The 26,607-nt window shown below is 40.4% G+C and overlaps 1 protein-coding gene and 1 long non-coding RNA gene across 3 annotated transcripts in view; one reads left to right on the top strand and one right to left on the bottom strand.

The window, feature by feature from the left end:
* LOC127047140 (uncharacterized) overlaps nucleotides 1–26,607 on the top strand; it is a 604,330-nt gene that overhangs the window by 124,598 nt on the left and 453,125 nt on the right. The window contains exon 1 of one of the 2 annotated variants that reach the window (XR_007773312.1): nucleotides 26,536–26,555. The exons of the other annotated variant lie outside the window; for it this stretch is intronic. This is a non-coding gene — a long non-coding RNA (uncharacterized LOC127047140). Of the gene's footprint in view, nucleotides 1–26,535; nucleotides 26,556–26,607 lie in introns of those variants that run through there. 2 annotated transcript variants of the gene reach the window in all.
* Nucleotides 1–26,607, bottom strand: part of ADAMTS3 (ADAM metallopeptidase with thrombospondin type 1 motif 3) — a 202,885-nt gene that overhangs the window by 99,705 nt on the left and 76,573 nt on the right. The window lies entirely within an intron of this gene.

Genomic DNA, 26,607 nt, shown 5'->3' with positions numbered 1-26,607 from the left:
CTTTGTCTAATTAAGCTAGCACATGAGCAATCCTCCAAGAACATGTAATGGCACTATAAGGAGTTCCTTGGGAATTTAACTGTCATTCCACTATTTATTAGTCTCCGTTAACTGATTTATTCCATCCCCTGCTCCCTATTAAAAAGCAATTGTCACCGAAAAATAAACAAAGATTAGTTCCAATAATTAATGTGTTGGGTACTATCAACTTGGAATCATTGAAGTGCTGGAAGCAGTGCAAGTTTATGTTACCACGATGCTTGTTGTGTAGTTTTGCCAGGGAAAACTTTGCAATATGATTAGGACATGGACAGAGGCTCTTAAATGAGTCAAGATGCATCTGAGTGGGAGCAACTGAGGACTAAAGTTAAAAACCAGAGCAAATAGAAATGTAGACACTTGAGGGCGTGTGTGTGTGTGAGCGAGACAGACAGAACTGGATTGAGTTATGTGGGGCACCGCATATAAGGTTTTTTGAGGACAAACTGTCCATCATTATAACTACAAATGAATTCTCATGTCTTGAGTAATTTTTTTTGAATGCTCGTGAAACAGTGGCTTGGTAAAGTGAGTTTCAGCCTATATCCTATCTTTTACAAAGAAAACTAGACCTTACAACGAAAACTAGCAGAACCTCAGCTATAGCGTCAGTATAATATATTAACATCTGCCATTCATGCTGCATTATCATTTCTCTTATTTATTCAATTACACTGTATTTTTCACACATTTGCAGGGTGCCTCGTGCCTAAGGTTGAACTAAAGCAACAAATATGCCTTAAAAATAGTCTAAGTTGAATGTAGCAATTGGATCTGCTGCAGATGCACTATACTGGCCGTTGGGGAATAAACTAAAGAAGATTTGAAACAAGCACAGGACAGGTAAACAGAGAACAGAAAACACTATGTGGCAGAAAGGAAAAAAATGTAAGCAAAAGCTGCAAATATATTGCACCTGACACTATGTATATCTTGTTCTTTCAACGAAAGATGATTAAACAAGTTTAAAGGAAGGCACCTGACATGTAAGTCAGGCTGCTGAGTTCTTTATCAACTACAAAACCAGGAAGTATAAGAATAATCAAGCCAAAAGTGTGTTTCAATAGTCAAATAGTAACACAACTTCAATTAAGGTTTTTAGAAGCAGAAATGTCCAGAAAATCCTATATATTTTAGGAATATTGAAATAATGAAGTTTAAAAGATTTCAACATAGATTTAGGCAAAGACCTAACTTGATCTAAAATATAAAAACATAAAGAACAGCATCTCCATACTTGGGTCCTGCACAAATAGCATAACTACAGTGAGGAAAGAACTAGGACAATTCACCATATTGCAGCCCACATAAATTCAAGAGTAGGCAGTAGTCACGTACTGCGACGTGCTGCACACCTTTATTCACAGAGTGGAGCATGAGCATCATAGATGTGACAACTCTGATGATGGCGCTGGGTATGAAGGACCAAAGATCACAAACTCATTATGTAATAGGAAACATGTTACCATAACATGAGCTTTTGTAGACTAAGCTTGGCCAATTCCTTCAGTGCTCGAGAAAATCTTAAAGACATTAGGATTAGGACAAGATTACATCTAAGATTAAAATTGTTCTGAAGAGGTAATGCAAATTTCTTGAGCACAGAGAATGATTTGTGTGCTTGTCAGGCTAACATGTAATAAACCCCTGTTTTACTTAAGGAAAGTAAACCCTCAATTGGGAACATATCTTACAGAAAAAAGAGTTTCAAACCTAAGTACTCTCTCCCACTCTGGCTCCTTTTGCATCTAAGAAGCAAGGAGCAATCCTTAAAGCACAATATCACAAACAAACAAACAAACCACTCACCCACCCTAGAGCAACCAGAAGAGACTTCTTTTCTAGCTGAACTCAGTGAATCAGAGCTCAAACTGACAGACAAATAATATAAAGGAAGACCAAACATCATCCACATTATTATAAAGATACATTTTGAAACAGTTTGAAAGAGATCTATTCATCACAGAACGCTTGCTGGAGTCATGGGAATCACAATCTAATATAAAGAAATCGAAACAGCCACAAAGGCATGATAGCTCGTAAGAATTAATAAAAGGGAATTAAGTGTTACCTTCACAATGCTCCTCTACAAACTAAAAGCACGCTGTCAACGAGCAGCTTTGAACAGCTCCAAAAACCCACTGCAGGACTTAAACTGGCAACTCTTCCATTTACTCTTATACATAAATGCTGTTTCAGTATTTTACAACACATGGGTACATATACAGAGAGCAGTAAATACCTCATTTAAAATAAAAATATACTTAGCTGAATGTGCTTTAATAAATCTACTGACAAAGCACATACGCTCTACTGATTTGCTGCCTCCTGTAACTAAAGATTAACATTTTCTGTTTGAGGAATAATAATTCCATTTGTATATTTAGCTTGTTAATCAGAATCCATAATTCTTAAAATATAACCTATTACATATTTTATACATATCTTGCTTCTGGTCTGCATGGATCAAATTTCTCAATAATCCTTCATTATAAGTGGCATTCTGAGTTGAGATTTAATCTTCCCTTCAGCTCATGTAGGTCAGCTGTACTCATTTTTATTGCTGTAAACACAAGCTAGAATTGCTAGATTTGTAAAATGTTACAGCCTATTTACATTAAAGAAATAAATCCCACAAAAATGCCAAGGTCTCCATGTTGTTATTGTTCTTGTGTCCTTGTTCTTGGGTCTTTGTCCCACATTTGGGAAGTTGAGACACATGGGACTGATGTCCATTTCCATGGAATATTTGAAAACTGCATTTGATAAAAAAGACAGTGTCATGGTTACAGGGCTAGCTACACCTCTGACCCTTTTCTGGTCTTTCTGAGTGCAACATCTGAGATATCAGACCTGATATCTTCACCTTTCCTGAGGTGGAATTCCACCTTTCTCTCAAATCCCAATCTTAGAGCAGGGCTCTACTTACTCAGGTCTGACTAAGTCTGGAGACCTGTGGTTCTTCCCTTTGGGAGTCTGCAGCCAGTGGTATACCATGAACAGACAGCCTTCTTCAACCAACATACTGATTATTTTGCAGTAAGAACAACGCATTAGAGACAAAAGTATTTTAAAACAAACAGCCTACATACACATCTGTCTTACCTAAAGGCTACCACGCCCTAATGGTAATCTGGTCAGGCCTAACTTCTTCAGACACTCTGGGTATCTGTGTCTTAGTCTTGTTCCCCAGAACAACTTCCCCCTCTCTTAAGAGAGGGGCTCATTTTGAACTTCTCAAAGTTCTCTGGAACTCTGTGTGCACAAACCTTTTCTTGTCCTGGAATTGCCCCTTAACAATCCTCAAGTCTTCACTGAGAAGCGGCTTATTTTGAGCCATTCCTTTTCCATTTTGTCCAGCTTTCCTTATAGCTCCCTACTAAACTAAACCAATATATTCACACAGTAAACACCCCAAAGACCAGGTCAACAAACAGGATTTGTAAATTATAGAGCAGCTCCCTTTCAACCACAGAAAGCACAAGGGCATGATCCTGCCTTGAAGAGAATGGGCCCATTCTGGTCACTATCAGTTACTGGCATGAGGAAAGACTGCAGGAAGGAGCACTAAAAAACTTATCTAAGGGAGAGTGTGAACAGCAAACTTTTCCCCAGCCAAAGCCACTCTAAAGCCACAATTTCCTCAGGGCAATGGACAGAGGACAGTCATGGCTACCTGAGCTCTCTGCCTTCCAGAGGCCTTTGACACTGCTGATCATGAGGTGCTGCTGAAATGACTATTAGTTGCCATAAAAGTTGGAATCGCCTTAGACTGGTTCTTCTCATGCTGTTGTTACAGTTCCCAGAGAGTGTGATGGGTAACAACTACCTCTCTTCTCCAAAGCCTCCTCAACTATGAGCTCCTCTCACCTCTTCTGCCCCCCTCTCTACATAAAGGTGCGGCGAGAGACTGGGAGTTGAGACAGGCTGAAGAGCCAACAGCATGCTATTGACCCTCAGCTCTGCATCTCCTTGTTATCCGACCCACACACTGACTTTGCCAGGATTGTCTGGCAGAGATCAGGATTTGGTTGAAAGTTTAAATCGGACAAGATGGAGATGATATAGATCAGCAGGGACAAACCATTTTGAGAGTCCAGCATAATCTACAACTACCCTAACATCTGAGGCTCTAAGCAGCCTATGCAGCTATGCTCTCTTATGCAGATACCAATGGGAACCCATACTAACAAAGCAAGGGGTCAAGCAATAGCACTAGGGAGGAGCCTGGAGTGCCAGTGAATGCACAAAAGATGTCTAGGATCTGGAGGGCTTTGGCAGTCTTTATCCATGATTCCATAGCCTACATTTGAATTATAAGACCATGCCCACTTCAATATGCTTTATCTCCTAATACAACCAAGGGAAAGAAGCAATACAGTCACCCATCTTTCAAAAGCCCTGGATCTTTTAAAACAGGCTCTCCCATTCATGCACAGCAGGATATGATATTGCCCTAAGAGCTTGGCTATTGGTCCCAAACAAGATTTGCATTGCTAAACAACACGTTAAGTCAGCTGTTGTACACTTGTATCTGTATTTAGTAGCATACAGGTCAATTTTACAAGATACATGGACGCTGCCATCTGTATTTTTTGGTCCTGGCTGAGCCCCAGAGGTTTTTCATGAATTATTAGCTCATCCCCACTAGATCAATTGCAGCAAATGAAAGTGGTGAACTATGAAACTCAAGGAGAACTGACTACACAATAAATTGGTAAACTACTGCTACATTAACCTTCATCTGGCGGGGGGTGAGGGGAGGCCTCAACATGAAGCCCAAAGGATTAATGAGTGCTGCAGGGTAGGAAACAACCTTAAATCTGCCAGTGCCTATCACACCACTGTTCAAATTTCATAAATAATTAACAGAGTTATTATCATTGCATTAAAATCTGTTTAGAGATTTATTGAAAAACATTTTTCTTCCTCAAGTTACAGCCTTTTCTTTTGCTGGAAAATTTATTCTGCCCCAAGACAGCTGGCAATCAGATTGTACCAGCACTACAAGGGCATATACGTGTTTATTACAGAGGTCACCCTGGTTATATGACCACTACACTTAACATTGAAAAACATTTTTATGGGCTCAGAACTTCCTTAAAACAGTTACCTTTTAGCTAAAGCTTTCCGTGCTTGTTGCCTGAGTAGCAGCTATTTTTCAAAAAATCTGATCAAAATCTCTTTATGTATGAGAGGGTAAAAAATATATATATTCCCATTGTAAATAATAACAATGCCTCCTGCTAATGTGATGAGCAAAAGACTGCTAAAGGGACAGAGTCTGGTGCCCTTACTTCGATTTAATACTTTACTTCTCAACTAGTTCCACTGATGTCAGTGGGACTGCTCATGACTTTAGGGTATAAAAAGCTAACCCTATATTTGAAATTTCAAAACGAGGGATTAGAGTCCATCACTTCTACACATGCTGACCATATCTAGCAGCAGATAAGGTCCCATGGAATTCAGGGAGGCTATTCATGGGGTGCATGCACCAAAATCTGGGTCCTGGCTGGTAAATAGGTTGTAATGAGCTGCATGTTTTCTCCCTGCCACTCCCTTTTTTTTTTTTTTTTCAAGTTTTAAAAGAAAACTCTGAACAGGACTGAGAGGGGTTAGCTTGCGACTTCAGCAGAATCCTGCACCATCCAAGCAGCAGCCCTGAGACACAACCCCTTTCCTTCTTCCCTGTTTCTGATGGTGATGAGATAATACACTACTGTCCTGAACCAGCATCACATTATACTGCCTGCTCTGGCTCAGATGGGTGAGCACACTTAGGGGAGTATGTGGGCAAACAAACCCAATTTGCTCCCATGTGCCTGGATCCAAAATTTAGGTAGCCCAGACAGGAGCATAGGGGAATCTTGCTCTCCCTTGTGCCCTTTTGTGAATATGCAGTCCAAGACACAATCCAGTGCAAAGTGAGCAGTAACTCCAGAAAACGCTTGCCTACACACTTAAGCCCTTATCATGCAAGGCCCTGGATAGTGTACGAGGTTGTTGCACCCCAGCACAAGGGAAACCTCAGCTGGCTATTTAATTCAGCTCTGGCCGTGCAAGGGGGATAGAGAAACAGCAAAGATCTGGCCAGGAACTATCCTTTATTTTCCCACAGGAAACAGCATATTCAAGGGAAGATTTTTGTTTCAGTCACAAAGGCCTCTAGGCTGGGCTGCAGTTTACATAGGAAACATTCACATAAATAAAAGTGTAAAAACCACAAAAGGACAAGAAAGATAAACACAACCAGACACCCTACTCAGAGTCTCTACTCAAAGCCCTGCAAAGACACTTCCAGGGAGCTGTTTTAAATGCACTGTTGATCATATTACAGACAGGAAAACAAGTAAAAAAGCCACCTCGCAATTGTTTAATTTCTTAGGGGGGAGGGAGGGAAATGAAGTGGTTAATCTTCTGCCAGTCCACCTGAAGGAAATGGGGTAAGAGCCACAAACCTCTCCATAACTTGACAGGGAGCAGCTAGTGCAAGGGTTCTCAAACTGGGGGTCGGGACCTCTCAGGGGGTTGCAAGGTTATTACATGGGGGGTCACGAGCTGTCAGCCTCCACCCCAAACCCGGCTTTGCCTCCAGCATTTTATAATGGTATTAAATATATTCAAAAAAAATTTTTAATTTATAATAGGGGGGGAGTGTCACACTCAGAGGCTTCCTATGTGGAAGGGGTCACCGGTACAAAAGTTTGAGAACCACCGAGCTAGTGTCTTCTTGACCACATCAAATCTGACAAAGACAGACACGACGTTATCACATTTTGGCTTTCCTTCTGCAGTCTGAAGTAAACACAATGGCAGTGATGCCCTGGTAGCTGCAGAATCCTGCTTCACCAGAGACGAGGAGTCTCTCTCGTCCCACAAAGACGTCAGACTCAAATGCCTTCTGATAACCTTCAGAATACTAGCCATCTTGACGTGATTACCCCACGTTATTAGAATACTTGAAAGAGTTATCCAGTAAGGCATTCTGGCAAAAATCGCTATTTTCATAGCAAACAACAGCTGGGTCATGTTGTTCCTCTGTCATGTCTTACCCTTGCATTTCAGAACGATTTATACACTTCTGTAACCTACAACATGGAGCTGCAGAAACAGCCCACTGGGAGCAAAATAAACTGCAGAGATGATGTTCTCACATTAGTCATTTCCATATGGATTCCTATCGGTTTGCATTGCCCAATACTGTGCTATCCCACATAAGACAAACAAGATACATTTGCTCTTACTTGTTATCAATACATAGCTTATAAAAATAAACTGAAATGTCACAAGAATTCCAGGAGACAGCTTAGTGAAAATATGCTGATCACAGTAAGCAGTACTGTACGAGAATTCTGTGTGGCCCGTTCAGCAATAAAAACTGGTTTAGAGTTTATTACAAATCTCTTAAAACACCTAAACTGCTTATCTGTCAAGTATGAATAAGTAAATCTTAAGAATCTAGGTATAAAACAACAAAAGATACAAGGGGAAATGGAACAGAAGTGATTTTTCTAATGACATATGTTAAGCACAGATTTTCAAAAGTACAAATGGAAGTAAGGTGTCCATGGGAACTGGGTGCCTCTATAAAACTCCCTCTTTAATCTTCATTGTCTATTGCACTATAAAATTATGTGGATAATAGCTCTGCAGGAGGAAAAAATAGAAATTGCCACAGAATCACAAGTGTAGGGATAAAACTCCATTATGTTGTTGTAATTTCTCCTAACGCATGATGATCTCATGCTACTATATAAACAGCTACATCTTGTATAAATTTTCCATAAAAATGCTGCTCAGATGAAAATACTTGAACTGTAAAATAGAGAGTTCGACACGACAACTGTTTTCTTTGTGTGGTATACATATATACGAGGCATGTATAGTGTTACTACCTTTTAATATTAATGCATACGATGCCCTGTAAAGATATGAACAGCTAGTCATCACCACAATCTGTTTGAGGCTTATTTTCTTATGTTTTTGACCACTGGTTCAAATGGATCCATTTTGAAAAAGAAGTTGGTTTTTTTTCCTCCTCCTTTTAAATTTTGTTTTTCCAGGAAGGTTCTGCACTGATACATGGTTTTCAGCAAAGCCCTGCTTTTTGCCTTGAAGTGACTGAGGCACATGGGAGGTCAAATGACTGGCCTGAGGTTAAGGAATAAATCATTCCTTCAAGCATGATTGGAAGCCAGGATCCCCCTGACTCCCAGTCCTTTGCTCTCACTGCTATATTACCCAGCAAACTTCAAAGCATTTTCTACTTACCAAGTTCAGAGAGCAGAGGAAATATTTCTGGCTTTCAAACACGGGCAGTGCTTTTTTGTCCAGAACTATTTAATCTGACAGTTCAACTGCATTAATATCATCCCTCCATGCAAAGCATATTAAAATAAGGAATTACTACTCTGTGTGTGTGTGTAGGCGTATGTGTGTGTGTATGCATATACACAATTGGAATCACACAGTATTGCCAACCAGAATTGTTCAAAAACCACAAGTCAGACACCCCCAAAAATAAAAGATTGGCTTAAAAAGAGTCAGGAGATTTTTAAAATATAAAATAATTATTTGCTTCCGGCCATCTGAACTGTCAGAGTGTGTGCAGGCAACATTTTCAAGCCTCTCTTTACAATCAGAAGGACTAGACAGGTACTTTTTTTTTTTTTTATTTATAATGAAAGCTGGGGTTCTCAAGTAATCACTTGCCTCCAAATACTCCAAGACTTGCAATAAAATGACAGGAAATGGCAAATGTGGGAACAGATTGTGACGGGCTCTTTTGAAGGTGCATGAGAAAGGGAAGGCTGCAGAGAGCCTCGTTTCCTGCAAAACCTGTGTAAAAGCCAGTCACAATCACAGAATTTGCTACCACAGTGCAACTGGGGCACACAGCATCCCAAAAGAAGCAGGAATGACTTGGGGCATGGATCTATAGTTCCCTGCACAGAAAAGTGGGGCACTTGGGAAAGGATTCAGCCTCTACCCTTAGCAATCCACCTACCAGGTATTAAGAATAACCATATTAATATTACATTGGGAATTACTATGCATTAATTCCAACAGAGTCCCCTCAGTAATTATCAAATATTTAGAACTGACACAGGTCAGGTGCGTGGTATATTGTGTGGTTTCGGGGGAAAGCGTGAAATCACATTTAAGGTTTTGGAGCATACCACGAGGAAGATTACCTATTGTGTGTACTGTTTCCTTATCAGTTGGAGGAAAAAGGAAGTTGCTTGTGACCACGTGGAATCTGTCACAGTCAGCGAAGACATGCCCTGGGAGCATCAGGGTACAGCTAAGAGGTATCCCATAAATTGGCCTTTCCTTGCTTATTAGGGTTTGTGTTGGAGGATGTCACATTTAAATAAAAATTATTTTTAAAAGGGAGTACGTTTGGTTTACGGAATATTTTAACCACCCTCAATTCTTCAAATATTTTCTCCTTCTTTCTCATCTACTTTGGGAGTTTGAGGGATTTTATCAGAAACATTAACCCCTGGAATTGTTGTTGCTGCATCTTTGTATTTGGCTGTTCACTTTTCGCCTCATACAGACTTCTCCTTTAAGTTTTCCTACTCTGGCTGTGGGTACCTGGGGCGGGGATCATGTCTTTATCCTTGGTCTTATTCAAGACTAATTTTCCTTTGTTATTGCCAAGAAATAAAGATGACTTAAACAGATGGAGCTCCCTATTTGTATCCTGTGGAGGTAGGATTAACCTATTTGAGATGGAGATGGCATCCCAGTCTCCTTCCAACACCTTGAGTCATATCCACGCAACAGATTTTCTGGGATTTTTTTTTAAAAGTTTTTTTCTGCTATAAAGTCTGGCTTTTCGGAGACTCCCATTGCCTTGAGTGGGAGCAGGCTGACATACAAGAGGGAGGACATCTTATACTTATTAACAGTTTTATTACTGGGTAGCCCAGGGGTTGTTTCTTATTAGGGTTCAGTGATGATCTAACCAACGCCTTATTATCACCATAGTCAAACTACAGCCATAACTCTGATGTGTTGCATCTGATTAATCTGATCCTTTTGGAGGAATCTAGTATATAATTTGTACATGCTGTAGTGTCTATAATACAGCTGTATACAGTCAGTGATGTATTCTCTGTACTGAACAAGGAGTTATGGTCTCAAGTTGCAGTGGGGGAGGTTTAGGTTGGATATTAGGAAAAAAAACTTTTTCACTAGGAGGGTGGTGAAGCACTGGAATAGATTACCTAGGGAGGTGGTGGAATCTTCTTCCTTCAGGCTCGACAAAGCTCTGGCTGGGAAGATTTACTTGGGGATTGGTCCTGCTTTGAGCAGGGGGTTGGACTAGATGACCTCCTGAGGTCCCTTCCAACCCTGAGATTCTACGATTCTTTTAATAGGATTTAGTTCCCAACTCTGACACTGACCTCCTAGGTGACCTAGGGCAAGTCACTTACTCTCTGCCTACCAGCAATAGGCGGGCATTTTTCAGCTCTTCTCCCCAGTCAGGCACATTTATCCATTCTGTGTGAACGCTGTACAGGATTACTGAATGTTTCTTTATATTCTTTTTGCCTTCAAAATTATTACATTATTTTAAAAAATGAACATGATGAGGTCTAGACTGTGTTTAGCCCTGTTTGTGTGTAAAAGATAATGACAAAAGAGGGGAGCAGGTACAAGGTGTTTAGCCACTTTGTGGCTTAGAGAGGGGCTAAACAAAATCCTGAGTCTTGTGCACAAATGGGGAGATATTCACAGCAAGAATGATGCCAGCTTCCCCATATGGGTCGACGAGGGGCAGGCAGGGAAGCATATAAAGAACGCTTTCAAAGTAGGAATAGAGAGGCTAGGGGAGAGAATACCTGACTCAAGGTCTACAGAACCGGGCCTTCAAGCTTTTGTCTGCGTCTCAAACTTAGACTTATAAACATAGGGCTTAGATTTTTTAAAACTTAATTCAAGGAAGGTTTTAAGACATATTTTTGGAGTGTGTTTCTAAAAACATGGTAAATACCATGATACCAGCACTCACCATTAAAATATAGCTTCACTGACCTATGGCAAGTCAAGTCAGCACTAAGCTGTGTTGATTCCTGGCATATTAGTGGGGATAGACTAAGTCTGCCCCTCCAGTAGATCTAATGTAGGATGAGAGAGCGCACCAGTCTTCCATGGCCTAGCATCATAATCCACACAGCTGGGCCTAACAGTTATCTTTATTTCAGGTTTAGTCTTGTCCTGTTTGCTTTTCTAAGTGCTAAAAGCTAACTAAAAACTGCACGCCAAGTTCCAATCCAGAGCAAATGTGTAATGCCAAGCAATGAATTCTTAGTGACTAATTATACAAGCCCATAACTGCAACACAGTGGGGAAGAATGCTGTATTCTTGACTTAAGCGTGTTGCTAATTGCAGTCAGCAATATTTTCTACCATACTTAAAGTTACACAAGTCCTTAAGTGCTTTGCTGGACTAGGACTTCACTGCATTTCCTTTTACCCCTATTGCTCTCATCTTCCCTTTTCCCCCACAGATTCAGAATATACCTTTTGTCAATACACTTTTTCCTTCTCACTGACTTGAGCTATGCCTATCTGGAAAATCCTCTGTTGCCAATCTTTCCTCTGACAAAGTAAATGCTAAAAAAGCTAAAACACTAGACTAACAACCTCATTGTATCTTGTAATAAATGTTAAACAAGGTTTACTTGTAAGTACCCTTGGAAGAATTAGATTTTGTTATTGGTAAATGTCTATCTCACCATACACAAACAAAACTTATTTCCATCAATAATAATCTAAATTTACAGATAGGTTAAGTTAGAAAAATGCTGCCTGAGAACTTGTTAGAGCTTTCACTTTTTGAATCTCAACGTCTACTGACAATAATTATTTGCTGAAACCCCCAAAATTTTGCACACATGAAAATTTAAAATCAATAACAGATTTTAAAATGCTTAACAATAAACAGATATTATCCACTGAAATTATATTAAAAAAAGAAAGTGGAATTCTGCCAAGTCTACTTATAAACAACATTCTAGATAATGGGAAAACTAAATAAATTGGATCAATATCCTTTTCAAACAAAATGTTTATAGTTTGTCACAACTATAATCATAAAGAACATGTGAAAAATCATTTCATTGCACACTACACTGCTGAGTCCCTATAAGACTCAATTACATCTTTCCATTTACTCTTACTCACTACTAAGTGGTATGCTGTGCTGTATCCAATATAAGTGTGTTCTGGGAACACAGGCCATGAAAAATTCGGCATAGAAAGAGTTACCAGCTACAGGCCCAGCTATTCCTTTAAGGAACATTGGTGTGCCTGAGAAGACAGAGGCTCTCAGAGGTAGGCAATAGTCATCCCATTCTTCCTACTTGTGATGCATAGTTTCATTCCCCAGCAACCAGGAGCAACTCTCAAATCATTTCTTACTCTTACATGTTTCCCACCTGGACAAAGACATTCAACCCTACTGCCATAGCAACCACAACAACCACACAAGCACTTTTCGTTCTTTAGGGAAAATGAAAATCTTGAAAGGAAGCTGGGAGATAAAAGCTCCCAATTCCTTGTTCCTCACTGCTAGGAAGTAATTACAAAAATTACTTTAATGCAAAGTGCTTTGTGGGTGAATAGGCTGTGCTTTAACAAAAGAGAAAAAAGGCTGTGCAGGTGAGGATAAAAATATGGAAATAACTTTTACAGTGTTAACATGAGTTTCAAACTAAAGGTCAGAACCACCATTATTCTTATTAAAAAGAATCAGCACCCAAAAATGAATGAATCGAAGGAAATACAAATCAAATCCTCTGTGAGCAGCTGAAGGAAAGGATGACCCAAAGCCCATCTCCATAAGGGTTCGAAGCTCACTGAAGTAAATGTGAATCTTACCCACTGACTTCAGCAATCAGGGGGGTAGCCGTGTTAGTCTGTATCCACAAAAACAATGAGGAGTCAGGTGGCACCTTTAAGTCTAAGAGATTTATTTGGGCATAAGCTTTTGTGGGTAAAAAACTCACTTCTTTAGATGCATGGAGATGCAGGCATAAATATACTGACACATGAAGAGAAGGGAGTTACTTTATTGGGAGAGGACCACATTGACCCTGACTGAATTGGCCCTGTCAACACTGGTTCTCCATTTGTAAGATAACTCCCTTCTCTTCATATGTCAGTATATTTATGCCTGCAACTGTAATTTTCACTCCATGCATCTGAAGAAGTGGGCTTTTTTACCCACAAAAGCTTATGCCTAAATAAATCTGTTAGTCTTTAAGGTTCCACCGGACTCCTCACTGTTACTGACTTCAGCACGCAGTGGATCAGGTCCCTAATTCCTGAAAGATATGACTTGGATTTTGTTTTGTGAGACTACTAGGTTAGGTTCAGAAGAACTTATAAAAAAGGCTTTTATGGCTAAGCATCATGGATATTTATCCTTCCTGCATGGGTGTGAGACATTCTAAATCTTTGATTCTTGGTCTCCCTCTGTTGTTTTTGATGTGGAAAACAACTAATACCCAATGAGGCTGAAAGAAAACAAATCTGCATATGATAGAATAGGGTATGAACTTTCATTTAACCCTGAAACATAGACCTGAGAGAGCCAGAAGACACAGTTAAATGTTTCCTAAAGGAAGAGGTGAATAAGTAATAAGTTCATATATCGTAGTCATGTTTGTTTGTGTTTCAATGAAGAAGAGGATATTCCTTTCACCCGATTCTGGCAGAGTGATATTATCATTACTCTTTCACACCTGCCAAAGCTGCCAGGTCTGTAAACATTATTTTCTGCTCTCAACTGAAAAGCTATTTTGCTGTCAAAATATTGAAAATTAAAAATTTGAGGTTTAAGATATTTTTTAATGCAGCAGTCTAATAAATTCTTGTCTGCTGCTTCCTTAATCTTTTTGTGCACAGACTAGGAAAATAGCTGATATGCTCTCGATCGCTCTTTCTTCTTAGTTTCATATATTTTATAAATTTGGGATTTAAAAAAAAAGATATTATTTTGGAATAACTTTTATGACATAAAACCAAGGGCCTGACCTTGGGAGGTTCTGAGCATCCACAAACATTGACCCCAAACAAGAGCTGCAAATAGTCAAGAGTCTCTTTGGATGAAGCCCTAAGTTGCTAAGAAAGTCGAGCATGCCTACACCATGACATCCTTGGAGCCCTGCTATGGAAATGCCTACAGGAGGAGTAAGAAAATCCTTCTGGAAACTCTTCTCATGGACTTTCCAACATATATTATCTCCAAATGGAGAGCAAGTAGCCTGCAAGATCTACCGAGTGTGAGGACCCACACAGTAAACAAAGCCCAGTCACACTGATTCCCGGTCATTCACACTATGCTGAATGTAGGGCCCCTCTTCTTCCCCACCGGCATGCGCTCAGTTCTCCCTGAACCTCTAACTAACCTGTCCTGGGGGCACAGAAATTTGAGCTGAACACCACCTATTGGGTAATAGCTCATTCTGCAAGAATCTCTCTCAACCGAAGGATACATATCATTCAAATACAGGACGCTTCTCATTTTAAAGTAACACATTTTAACTATGTCATTGTTTTTTCATGTTAAAGCAGACGTTGTTACACTAATGCATACTATTACACACATTAAAAGCACTAAGTAAAGTTTTCTGTCACAGACACACAACTGTTCCAACAGTATCTTTTATTTTTAAATGCAAATTCTATTTTATGAAAAAATTGATGTTAAGTAAAAATAATGTTTATTCCTCAAAAGGATATCTTTCCATATCTGGAATGGCTACAGCATTGAAAAGCAAAGCAAAGTGCTCATCCATCAGTGTGTGGAACTATTCTGGAGGCTTCTTGCTTGATTGCTCCCAGCAGACTGACGACTGACTTTTTAGCACTACATTATACAACAGTGTGCTTAGATGAATAAATATAGTATTTTTGGCACTCAGACAATTGCTGAGCTGTTTATTTGATACAAGAGGGGAATCTTTATTGCAGATGTGGATTCTTGAACTGCCTTGAATTTAATACTAGGACTAAATGCTGGTTGGTTAGACTTACCAACATGATTATTATCCTACTTTCTCTCTCAGGGATATATTCACATCATGCTGTACAGGGATTTAACAACCTGACTCCCACTGAGAATCAAGGCTCAGTCTACTGTACACATTTCAACCAGGTTGTGGCTGATTCCACAAATGGTCAGTAATGTCCTTAACTCTGTGGCTTTGTGTTTCAATCTTGTTTATGAGGGCTCTAAGACAAAGGTTCTAACTAGGGTATTTTGCTGTGTGTTTCTGACAGCCTAGCCATTTTGGTGTAACAGAGTTAACTATTTTCCAATCCTCAGGAACAACATCCAAAAATGCATCAATCTACCACTCATGGCTTCAGTTGTGGAGGCAGTAGGGGAAAGCTAGCTGCCTAGACTTCCCAGAATGCAATGACATGCAAATGTGGCTGTGCATCACGCTGGGTTTCAATGGACAAGCCCAGCTGACAAGTGGATGAACCGTCCCATCCTGGTTACACTCAATATAGTTCTCTCTGTAATGTAGGTGGGAGCCTGAGGGGCTAGCTTCCCACAGACCGTAGGGAAAGTGCCTCCCTTAGAATCCCTATTCTGAAGCAGGTTAGTCAATAGGAGCCTGTGATGTTCTAAGGAAACTGCATTCTGGGTTGGCAGAGAATCACAGAAATCACCATTCACACAGTAAATTCACTTTAACCACAAGACAGACAGACCAAAACGACACATTTCAAATTCAGTCAGTCACTCTCAGCTCATTACTTGAACTGAAACTTTTTATGTACATATTCTATACAGTGCCTGAAAACAAAGCTCCATTAATCTCTCTTCCAGAGAACCTCCGTGACTGTGAAAATCACAAGCTGCCATTTTGCTCTCCAGTCAGATGCTTTATAGCAGAGGTGGGCAAGCTTTTTGGCCTGAGGGCCACATCCGGATACAGAAATTGTATGGTGGGCCATGAATGCTTATGAAATTGGGGGTTGGGCTGAGAGCTTCGGCTGGGGGTGCAGGCTCTGGGGTGGGGCTGGGGGTGCAGGAGGGTGCTCCAGGCTGGGACCACGGGGCTTAGAGGAGGGAGGGGGATCAGGGCTGGGACAGGAGGTTGGGGGACAGAAGGGGGTCAGAGGTGCAGGCTCAGGCGGCGCTTACCTCAAACAGCTCCCGGAAGCAGTAGCACGTCCTCTCTCCAGCTCCTATGTGGAAGATCGGCCAGACAGGGTTACTGACCAATGGGAGCTGCAGGGGCAGTGTGCAGAGCCCCCTGGCTGCCCCTACATGTAGGAGGTGAAGGGGGGAACATGCTGCTGCTTCCAAGAGCCACGTGGAGTGGGGTAAGTCCCCGACCCCACTCCATAGCTGGAGCTCGAGGGCCAGATTAAAATGCCTGAAGGGCCGGATGTGGCCAATAGTTTGCCCACCTCTGCTATATAGACAGTGAAGAATTCCTCTGAAGTTTTGCACTTTGTGATACATACTCCACTTTTCCTAGAGATAAATTCAGCTAGCTGAAGCCATTTTCCTTCTGGCCATTTCTGTTTGGATCCAGCACTTTTATAAAATGGGACTTCCCAGTTCTTCAGCCTTAGCTATCATCCTGCAGGGAAGGAAATTTCCTTCAGGGGCCCTGTTTCCTTACATGTGGCTAAAGGAGTTTCTCTTGGCTGTCCCCCCTCCACCCACTTATTTCTCTGTTATAAAGAACTATCCTGATTTTGTGGCTCTGATCTGGCCAGTGTGGAAAGCAGGCAGTGATTCTCTTCCTAACCACCTCCAAAACAATGGAGACAGCAGGCTCTCTTCTTTTCTTTTTTGGTTAAATTTTAAAATTAATTTGTGCAGAGGGAAACCCTATCTGAGGTTTAACTAGACTAGTGGGGGGAAATAGCTCCATTGGTCCAGCAATGGTTAAGGATGTCCATCCCCTGCAGTAAAACAATATGTGGAAGACAGAGAATTGCTGGCCCACTGAAGAACAGAAAACAAAGCCTTGCATAACTAGAAGGATTAGCCATACGGTTTCTAAGACCACACCTGTACTCACAGGTAAAGGCAGCAGGACAGAAAAGCATAGGGAGAAAGAGTTCTGTGGTGATATGGTCATATTGCTTTTCACTTCATCCCTGCGGCACACTAGGAATTCTGCCTTACGACACCCAAAACATTCCTAGCAAGGATGCTCAAGTCACAGGAACTCCATTCTATGGCTGAACAGAGGCAAAAGCTTGCTGCCTGTATTCTAGGCCAATATATACCAGTTTAACTCCCTCTCCAAGAACTAATATCTTCCTTCCATTTTACTTCTACTTAAAATAAAAACAGTTGAAGAGATATTTTGGCCAGAGACACTGAAATATACGTTTGGCCTAAGGCACCACACAAACGTAGAGAGCACTATCCTGGCTCCACTGAATCAGTGGCAAAACTCTGACTTCAGCATGGCCAGAATCCCATCCAAAATGTTCACACACGGCAGAAAGGCCCCTGATTTGTAACGTCTCATCCGGCCATCCGGACACCGAGCGAAATGCTCTGAGCTCAACATCTACCTCTGAAGTACAAAATACTTCAGGCAGATTTTAAACCTGAGGCCCTATGAAGTCTAGATTTTTCAAAATGGATTCTTAGAACACTAAATCCTCTCTCATCCATCCATAGGCAAATAGTTAAGCTGTAGAGTAATGCGAACATCTTAAAATAAAATTAAATACAAATAAACACTCAACACCAATTTTTCCAAATAAAAAATACTTTGCATTTTTATATTTGAGGAGCTCAAAGCACTTTGCAAACAATAATTCTCTCAATACCCACAGGTAAATATTATCCTACCCGTTTTACAAGTGGGTAGTGGAAGCACACAGAAGTTAAATGATTTACCAAAGGTCACACAGTTCATCAGTGGCAGAGTTGGGGATGGAATCCAAGAGTACCGACTCTGAGTTCCCTACTTTATCCACTGGACATTATTGCCTTACTGCATTCAGAGGTTTTATGTTATATATGTAAATTATTAACTGCAAAACATAAAAATAAAGTATTTAGGATACTGTCTGAAAATGTACAGCAAGGAAGACATTTACCTACTGTAGGAAAATTTGTATTTTTTTTTTATTAGACTATCTTCGAAGCGGGTATGCATAGCTTTAGAAAACTGTGTAAAGCTCCATCAGTATTTTGCTAGCTCTTCCAAACACTACCTTTGTAAACATAACAAGAATATTGTTCTACAAATAAAACTACTAGTCACAGGTTTAGGGGTAGGAGACTCCATCTGCCTAATATAATCAACTTTCAGATGAGTAAACAGCTTTTCAAAATGCTCAGTACAAAACTCCCACTCATTCCTCCTCAGGTGACTTGACTGCCTTAATTGCAATGTCTATTACTGTAACCCAAATCTGGACCAATCACTTGGCACTCTACCTAATAAATAAAAATCTGCTTATAATGGATTTACCCTGAAGACATTTCAAATGATTAAGGTAAATGCCAGTACTGAGGAAGCCTATAAATTCTTACCTCTTCACAAACTTGCTAGTTTTCAGTTGCTTCTGTAAGAATACCGTCTCATGCATTTAAAATGAACTGAAACATTCAGAAGCAGCATGAACTACACTAGATTTCAAAACTTTTTTCTCCCAAAACCTAGTTCAACAAAAGAAGAATGGGAATTTTCTTTAAGATTGAAACACTAGTTTTGTAAAGCATTGACCCCTGAATTTGAATTGGGGGGAGGTTCAAGCTTTGAAAGTGAAACCAAAACATGCAATAACCTTAGAATAGGATGAGCTTGAATGATAAACTAGATGATTTAGGACTGACACCAAAAGCCACAGTCTTGTGTTGCAGTGGAGAGCTGTACCGCCTCAGGGGGAGCATGGGAGATCTTGTGCACCAGAGAAGCACTCCCAGAGCTTCTCAGTTACACAGAGGGGAAAAATTTCCTACACCTCCTTGAAGAGTGCAGAATAATTCCTTGCACAGCCAAGTCATTTATGCTGGCTGGTACGAAAGGGAGGACAGAGCTAGGACTCCAACTATGCCCCCACCATCCTCTTGTTCAGCCAGTTGGCCCCAATGGGGCAATTGAGAAGTATTCCTGATCACAGAGGTTGCGATTCTGGTTTCCCCTGACAAAGGCCACTCCTTATGCCTTCCTCTCCCACTGTGAGCTTTACCCACGATTTAGGTTAAAAAAAGCCTCTTACACTGCTAAAGTCACACTGGTATGCATCTTACATTGTTTAATCAACATACAATTGCCTGACCTCCAGCTCGCAGGGCTCTCCCTGTGGGTTCTTGGGGAGGTGACTATGACAAGAAAGCCTAGGTCGCCTCCTCTTCAAGGGAAAAGCGAAGGAGTAAAGAATTTAGCAAAGATTTTCAGAAGCAGCTAGTGATTTTAGTTGCCCATTGGGACACCTTAGAGAGGCCTGATTTTCAGAACATGGGTGCTCAGCTCTTTCTGAAAACAAGGTCCCTTCACAGTGTCTCACGGGGGACTCCCAAAAATGAAGGCATCGAAATAACTGGTCATGGTTAAAGTCTTGGACTTTGTTTATTCTCCTTTTCTCCCATTTTCACTCAAGAGAAGACTGGCTGGATAGAGGGAGCACAGTCCATTCTACCAGTTGCCACTTCTCGTCCCTGCTCTCTCTAGCACAGGGATGCAGGAGAGGCACACCTGAGAATTTAAACTCTAAAGCATTCAGCAAATGGTTGAAACAGCAGTATCTTGGGGGGCTGGTATAATGCAAAGGAAAGGGATTTACATGCAGAAAATACATGATCAAAATCCTGTAATGTAGCGTATCATGGCACCACTCCCCAAAGGGGCTAGGAATAGCCAGGGACAGTGTAAACAGGAACCAGCACAGGATATTGCTTCAGTGCTTCACTGGTGCAAGAGTGCTCACAAACATTATCTATTAGCGTTAGACATCATCAGTTCTCCTGTAGAAACACATTTTGGATCTAAGGCTCCTATCTTTCTAAGACATCTGACGATTACAGCTGAAACCCAGTGTACCTATAGTGACTGTCCAAAAGAATAGAGACACAGATATATTGTGTATTTATGCCTACTAGGATGAGAACACTATATAGTGATACTTGCTAATATCATATACTCTCAGTCTCCTTGTGTACTTTGATTTATATAGCAGGCTATGCATTAAGCACCTTATCATTTGCCTTGTATTTACCTCATTATCAGAATAAAAAATAAAATGTAAAATTCTATATAATATAAATAGAATGCTGTTTGCACTATGTCAAGTCTAGCAATTTATTTTAAGACATTTATGCTTCAGTCATGACCCTCTCCCCCGAAATCAATGGGCATTTTGCTGTTGACTTTATTAGGGTCAATGTTTCACCTTCCGTCTCTTGATAGGTTCTAAGGATATACTATTCAAAATGGAAAAACTTAAAGTTATTATCATGACAGCTGTTTTATGTTTAATCACTGGCACCTTAGTTAATCACTCTTCATCTTAATGAAAGCATTCACCCATTAGTTGGATAGTCTCTAACACCTGTGGGGAGGAAGGGGTTTTCCATAGGACCTTAAAAAAAATTTAAGTGTTTTCATTCTACTGCTTTTTAAAGCAGATTTGATATTTCTTTTTCTAGATTCTCTTAATCAAAAGGTTTTTATTTTCATTACTTCTCCAAAAATGTGAAAGTTTTTCCATTTTGGAATACAGATTTTTTTTGGGGGTGGGGAGGCAGTGGGGGTCAGATGGAGGTAAAAGGTCTGAGGAGGTTCTAAAATGACAGGTTTTGAGTTGAAAATATCCTTCCATGTGACCAAAGATGGAAGTGCAAAATCCAAACCCAGAAAATACCCCATCAATTGACAGTCTTCATTTTTTGCCAGTAGTTTCCATCGAAAACTATCAAAAGTTTTTTTTTAATTTAAAAAGTCTTTAAAATTAGAAAAAAATTGACCAGCCCTACCAGTATTTGTGTTTTTTTAAACTGTAGAATTTCATATTTTAATACATTTATATTGCATGTTTGCTTAGTATCTTTTATTTTGCACTTTTTATATGTTCAGATACGTTGTACCATCTTCTTTAAAACAAAAAAGGTTATGGTAATTCATCTGACAAAACCAACTAGTGGGAATGCATGTTTGTTAATGGTTAAATTCTGCCTTCTGATGGATAGATCTGAGAAGCTTTTAAGGAAGTCAGTGGGAAATGTGCGTGCACATCTTTGGGCAGAATTTGGCCATTACAGTTTAAATCCAGTTTCTTAGGCCAATTTCAAAGTTGGGGGCCTCAAGTGAAACACTGCTAAAATATTGAGCAGCTTAGTTTTACAACAAACATATTGAGCACCAGCAGTTCCAACTGCAGAAAAATCAGGCTACTTTTACTTCAATGCCTAAGCTTAAGCATTCAACTTTGAAAATGTGTCCATTGCCTCAAACTTAGGAAGTTAGTCACCAATAAAGTACGTTCTAGTTTCCTGTGATGAGCCATAAGAAACAATGTCAGTGCAACTCTCAAATGCTGCTAAGTACCCCTGTAAAATCAGATGTCCAGCATGATTAACAGTGCTTTTCATATGGCTGGACCTGGCAGCTTTTATGACAAGAACATCTACATCTTACGTATCAGACAGTATGCTGTTCCTCAAAGGGAACACACTGGTTTAGCTTGCTTTATTATATATGGGAGTGAATTTTACACAAACATTCTCCCCAGTTTTTATAATAATTTCACTAACAGTGACCTAAATAAATGTATAATTCTAATTTACAATTCTTGCATTGTTTAAACTATACTTGTTTCAGAAATCTCAGGCTCTTGTCTGCTTTGGATAAACATGTAGATAAGTTTCTAATTAGTTAATAGACTACTTCTGAGTTCTTTGATCAGAGTGAATCTTTGATCAAAGAATCTATGGTTGAGGGAACATTTATATGCCTCTGTTTGTAATATATTGCTTAATTTCCACTTTATTTGCCTCATAATGTCCTTAATGCAAGTGATTCTCAAACTCTTAAACGTGTGCTAAAAGCTTTGTAGTGTGAAATGAGTTATTTGAATACACTTTCTGCTAACAATGGTATATTCACAATACACTTAGGATGTAGTGGGTTAACCTACCAGATGCTCCATGGTGCATTTGATATGCAGTCGACTCCTAGACAGGCTGGAACAAATTCAGACCCATTGTCAGGAGTGCACCTTCACTGGCTTCAACAGAGTTGCAGCAAGCTGAATTTAACTTTAAGGAAGCCTGCTGGCAGGTATGAGCAGGATTAAAGAAAAATCCCAGCTCCAATAGATATCAAGAAAATGATGATGAAACTTTATATTTTTCTATGTGTACACTCAGCCAAGGTAAAACCTTACAATAGAAGTGAAGAATTAGAGAGGATAAGACTATAGTAGAATTATTCTTTATTTCATTAAGGGATCTCCTAATTGAAAAGGAACGAAAATCAAATCATGCACAGCATACACCAAAGGACCAAGAAATAGAAATTAGCCAATTTCCAGCAGACTTCTCAAATTTACAAGAGGGATCCCAGTGAGAGGAAAGTTGCTTACATCATATTACTGTGAACAACTGGGCTACTAGACACATCTGGAAATGACAGGCCGCTTGAAGTCCAGTTGTGGGGGAAAACAGTCTTTGTAAATATTTTAAGAGATCTACTCTGGGGAAAGACCAGGAAAGTCAGGTCAATTAAAACAATCAACAAGTCTACAGCAGTCTCGCAATCTTGCAAGCATGAGATACTGTTTCAAGATATTACTGCAAGGCTCAGTAAGTGGGTTGATATTTTCTTCCTGTGCTTTGATTGTTTGAGAGTAGAAGGCCAAGTTTACACTGAAAATGAACAAATACCTTACTAATTTGTAGGGCAAGAAAGGAAGCAAACCTTACCAAGTATAAGCTGCCTAATGGAGGTAATTAAGGGTAGTTATAAATACAATGTCAAGCTAAGAGGATGCTGTTAAAGGGACACTGTCAAGATTGACAGACCTGCAACTAGACTTACTGCCATGTAGGCAATCTGTACCTCAGACAGTCCTTTTGGTGCTATCAACTCACAAAAAAAGAAACTGACTGGCAGAGCCAAGGTAACAGCATGACACACAAATATACAGGCCAAAATAAACCTCACACTCCATTTTAGCTCATCTTGAAGACTAGTTTGGAGGGGATGGTAGTGTTTTCACTATCAAGGGAACTTTATTTTAATAATTGGGATAGGGAATTATATTTCCTGGATACCTTATACTTAAAGAAATGCTTATTATGGGCTGCGACAATAAAAGTGTCCTTTTCCAGATAACATATCTGGGAAATACAAAACTCCACCAATACACCCCAATGTATGGCTGTATGCTCTCTTGAAAATCGCTGCCGGATCATGTTCTAGCAGCACTGAAGAGTTTGCTACTAAAAATGGTTGCAAATTTTAATTAAAAATATTTTGGGTCCTGCCAAATTAAAAATCTGAAATTCAGAAAACATTCACCAGTTCTAGTTGAAACAGTGCAGTATGATACTAAGGGGCAAATAGAGTGGAAGCATTTTAGTGTTATTAAATAATGGATTTAAAATTATGGTACTAAAGGGGGAAATATTTTGCAGATCATATCATAAGAAACAAAAAAATTAGGTACAAAAAGGTACTGTATAAATCCTAAAAAAGTAGTCAAGTCAAAGCATGTATTAGAAAGTGCCACACAGGGGGCAGAGAACAAGATCTTCTAAACTGAAAGGTTCTGCACTATCCAAGAGGTGATAAAGACAATGTATATGGTACATCAAGAAGGAATCTCTGCCCGAGTGATCAGTATGTATAGATTCTGAGTACTACCATGAAAGAGGTTTTATTTATTTTACAATTATTTTGGTTAGGAAAGGATCAAAACATGGGACCCGGAACCTCCGTGGCACACTGATGTTGAGAACTCCATGATCCAGCAAGGCTCCATTGTCATCTCATTTCCAGAGATAGAACACCTCACTGCACCATCATCAAGGTTAGATTCGGCTGGAACCTCTTCCATGCTGCCTTAGACTCCAGAGCATAAGTTTTCATTTTAAACAGAATGTCAGACTTGAGCTGTTATGGTGGGTGAGAGGGGTTCAAAAACAATGAGCTGAGCGTAACGGGTACAGTGATGTCTGCCTGTGTTTGCAGAACCTGAAACAAACCTTGAGAGGTGTGACCTGCTCCCTTCATCTACATGGGCACTAACTCAAAATACCCAATGAATCACTTTGGCTTTTAAAGTGTTATCTGTTTCTCTGATCATAAAGACGTGTAAGAAAAGGAATGGGAACAACCATTTTATGAACAGGGGAAATCATACTGTGAACAGCTACACAAGCTATTGTAAGGGGTGGCTTATTCTGGCTGCACCAGTCAGTAGGCTTGGGAGAGTACTGCCACTTTTCCCCAGTTCCCAGTCAAGGAGGACTCAAACTGAAGGAACCTAAGAGGGCTCTCTCGCCCCAAAGGGGAACCAAGCTCAAGAAGCTCATTGGAACATGTCAGCCTCACTGACGGGAAGAGGAGCACAAGGAGCTCCGTACAGCCCACATGTGTATTCAGACCCTGCTGAGGAGAAGCAAAGTTCAAACAACACAGATAACACACGTGGTCATGTTTTGAACATCTGTGCAGTCAACTGCGAGTAGCATCTCATGTGGGCAGAGCTTATTTTGTGGGCGGCGCTTGGAAGAGCACTTTCCCTCCCCGTCACATCTGACCCCTAGATACTGCTTACACGATTGTTCAACTTTTCTCCTGCACTTCCTATGGGAGCAAGTTTTCATTCCTTCCCAGCTGGGGACTGTGGGCTTCTGAGAAGTTCTAAACATACAAAGTAAGAACTTCAGATCTGGGGGGAAAGGAAGGGATAGTGGTGTTCCCTGTCTGACTGACAGCCAGCTAGAGGAATCTTAAATTAGGCAACCCCATCACCACCATCTGGCAGTCAGAAAGGAGACAGGTTGCAGCACACTACCCCCAGGTGTCCCTCACTGCCTCTAAATGAAGCAACCAATTTTCCAGTTTATTTAAAACAGAGGGACCCCAGTCTCTATCCTCATTTCCCCTTCTCTGGCAGCAACTGCATGGAGCGGAGTTTACCACACTCCTAAGCTTGCAACAACCTGAGCTAGCACCGGACTTGTATGGATCATGCCTAGCATCCTAGGACAGCTGCTTGGGGAATGTAATGCTGAGCTTGTCTCCATAATCTCACCAGGTCCAGCTGCTCCACATCTTGCTCCTTTATCATCATGTATGCATTGGCTTTGACCCTCTTCAGATTTAGTCAGACTGGTTTGCAAATGGTTTACAATACAATGAGGTGCTGCTGAGCCCATTACTTCTGTGTAAATCAGCCTGTGATGCTTGGTAAGAGGTAAGGTGCTGCTCAACTTGGTAGAAACCAGCTGGGATTAGGTATAAAGCCGCTATCTTTTGGAGAGAAGCTGCCAATCCACAATGAACCATTTAATTCTGTGACAACTTGCTGTGCAGCAGTGTTTTGTTTTCAGCCTGCCAAAGATTTTACCTACCTTGGTTTTTCCATTTCCATAAACAGTACCTCTCATGGCTTGGTTAATTACAAGCACAGATTTATGCCTTGTTACTGGGGTATGGGTGCATAGACAATTGGGGGAGGATGGAAAATGGAAAGATGATGGGGAGAAAAGTTAGAGCATTGAAAGGGAACAAGTTTTCCCTACCCTTTAATAAGAAAACTGTGGTGTCAAAATGAAAATAAGAATCTCTTGAAGTTTTCAAGAGGGTCAAATTGAGATAACCACTATTCTCCCATTCTGTCCATGAACATGTATTCCACAGCTAGACATTTCAACAACCGGTGGTTTAGAGAGCAGTGGGTCTCATCCTTTCCATACTGTACCACCACACAACTTACAACAGGAAAATGTCTGGCTCCCCCACCTTCCTCTAAACCAGGAGTAGGCAACCTATGGCACGGGTGCCGAAGGCGGCACGCGAGCTGATTTTCAGTGGCACCCCCACTGTCTGGGTCCTGGCCACCAGTCTGGGGGGCTCTGCATTTTAATTTAATTTTAAATGAAGCTTCTTAACATTTTAAAAACCTTATTTACTTTACATACAACAATAGTTTAGTTATATATTATACACTTATAGAAAGAGACCTTCTAAAAACGTTAAAATGTATTACTGGCACGTGAAACCTTAAATTAGAGTGAATAAATGAAGAATCGGCACACCACCTCTGAAAGGTTGCCGATCCCTGCTCTAAACGTTAAGAGAAAGAGTGGAGTCCCAGTCCCTTGAAATCTGTTCTCTACCCCCCAGGTTGAGAAGTCCTGGATTAGACAGCTCACTAATATCAAAAAGCTGTTTCTTGATACATTTGAAAAACAAAAGCCTTTTTTAAAATCCCTAACCTGTGCTCCACCTCAATGTTTCCAGCCTTATTTGAAAAAAAAAAAAAAAAAAGTTGCTACTTGCTCCTCTGTGTCTTGGGCACTCAAGCATTTGTAAAAAGGCA

The sequence above is a fragment of the Gopherus flavomarginatus genome, chromosome 3 (assembly GCF_025201925.1).
Source record: "Gopherus flavomarginatus isolate rGopFla2 chromosome 3, rGopFla2.mat.asm, whole genome shotgun sequence".
NCBI classification, from domain to species: domain Eukaryota; kingdom Metazoa; phylum Chordata; order Testudines; family Testudinidae; genus Gopherus; species Gopherus flavomarginatus.
Note: the sequence above shows the minus strand (reverse complement) of the source record. Positions and strands in the feature narration are given on the sequence as shown.